The sequence below is a fragment of the Montipora capricornis genome, chromosome 14 (assembly GCF_036669925.1).
Source record: "Montipora capricornis isolate CH-2021 chromosome 14, ASM3666992v2, whole genome shotgun sequence".
NCBI lineage: Eukaryota > Metazoa > Cnidaria > Anthozoa > Scleractinia > Acroporidae > Montipora > Montipora capricornis.
In genome coordinates, this window is record NC_090896.1 from 22,670,943 (window position 1) to 22,673,006 (window position 2,064).

At 42.2% G+C, this 2,064-nt stretch overlaps 1 pseudogene; it reads left to right on the forward strand.

The window, feature by feature from the left end:
- The first annotated feature begins 484 nt into the window (after positions 1–484).
- On the forward strand, positions 485–1,222 carry LOC138031688 (uncharacterized; annotated as a pseudogene).
- The last annotated feature ends 842 nt before the right edge of the window (positions 1,223–2,064 follow it).

A 2,064-nucleotide genomic window follows, 5' to 3' on the forward strand; every position in this document is an offset into this window, starting at 1 on the left:
GCTCAACAACACTTCTAATTCCTAGACACGATCCTCCAAATGATGTCACCATTTGTATGGATATAAACCCAAATCCTGGCCCGAGTTCTGTGCAAGACAGTTTGAATCCTTCTCGTTTGGCCGAAACTCATTTGCGTGTTACATCCCAATGTGAACAAAGTTTGTCTTACTCAGGACGCGAGCTGTTGCGTCTTCGTCACCTCGCCAAAACAACATCTATGAGCCAGTCTACCTATCAGATGTTGAAATCTCTACTCTTTTCCATTATCGTGGTAAAAGCGCGCTGGCAAGAGAGAGAATCAATCGAGGGTTTTGGACCAATCTTGTTTTGATAGTTATTCTAATGTACATGCTATTTTACAAGTCCCCACAGAGATCAGCCCTCATTTTTCTAGAGCTCGCTTCAAAATCGATTTTAACACCGTCGAACAACAGTCACAAATTAAGCGCCCATTATGTCCCAAAGCTTATGGTTTCCAATGTTATGTCCCTTGCGCCAAAGATTGACAAAGTACAAGAGTTTCTCCTAAGATCTGACATCTCTTTGGCTTTCATTACGGAAACCTGGCTGAAGGAAACCATCGGTGATAGTGCAGTCCGTATCCCTGGCTACACAATAATACGGAAAGACAGGATGGTAAATAACCATGGCGGTGTCTGTTTTTACCTAAGAGACGGAAGCTTTAACTACCAGCGACTTTATGAATTGTCGTGTTGTGCCGATCATTAGATCATATGGGTTCATCTAAGACCTGCACGCCTTCCAAGAGGATCTTCCCGTTTGATAGTAGTTGTATTATATCACCCACCAGGAGCAGATGAAAATTTTATACGTGAGCATTTGTTTAACTCTCTGGCCGCGGCGGAGTCAGCTTACCCCAACTGTGCGCTCATCATAACCGGCGATTTTAATCGCCTTGACGTCACATGGCTTAAACGACACTTTCAACTAAAGCAAATCGTGAAAACGCCAACCAGGAAGGATGCTATCTTGGACTTAGTATTAACTAACTTGTATGATCACTACGGTAAACCACAGACCTTTCCACCCTTTGGTCTATCCGATCACAATACTATATCTGTCTCGGCTCTGGCGAGAAAATCAGGCTCTGCTCCTGACAAATTCATTCTCAAACGAGATCTACGACCTAGCCGAAAAGCAGAGATAGGAAAATTTCTATGCTCACAAGTTGGATTGGCCTTTGTTATTTGGCTCCCTTGAAAGCTACGATGCTTTACTCAGTGTTTTTGACGAGGTTATACACACGGGCCTCGACCTTTTAATGCCCGTCAGCAAAGTTCGGTTGAATACACGTGATGCTCCTTGGATAACACAGCACTTGAAAGATTTGATCCAGAAAAGGCAACAGGTTTTCCACAAAAAAGGTGCGGATTCAGTTTAATTCAAATTTTATAGGAATCAGGTTAACCGAGAGAGAAAGCTTTGTAGAACAAAGTTTTATGAGTCACATGTGGCGCATACGAAGAAGGAAGATCCCAAATCTTGGTGGAGAGAGAAGAAACGTTTGCTCAGGTAATCTCCTTAATCACATAAACGTTAAGGAAGTTGAGAACTTATCTACACATAAATTGGCGAATTCCATAAACAAAGCATTCCTCGAGCCTCTTGAAGAGTATCGTCTGTCTTGCCCCATTACTCGCCTGGCAATGAAAAAAAGTTCCCCGGAGTTCCTGGAAGTATCCGAAGAACGTGTGTGGAAAATACTATCAAAACTCAATCCCTTTAATCGTGTGGCCCTGACAGGATTCCTAATTGGCTTCTGCGAGAATACGCCGACCTTATTGCTTTTCCTGTAAGCAGAATTCTCAACGCATCATTTAAAGAGCAACTTCTACCTCGTTCGTGGAAATTGGCTGATGTAACTCCGCTTCCTAAGAAAAAACCTGTAAAAATCTTAAGGGCGCGTTCGATTGACCCTATTCCGGAATAAGAATACGTGGAGTGATGATTAAAGCGGTATGTTTGGCACGTTTTGAAGCAGCAAGGATAATAAAAATATGTTTTAAATAGCATTTTAGCATATGTTTGACAATTTTAATGTG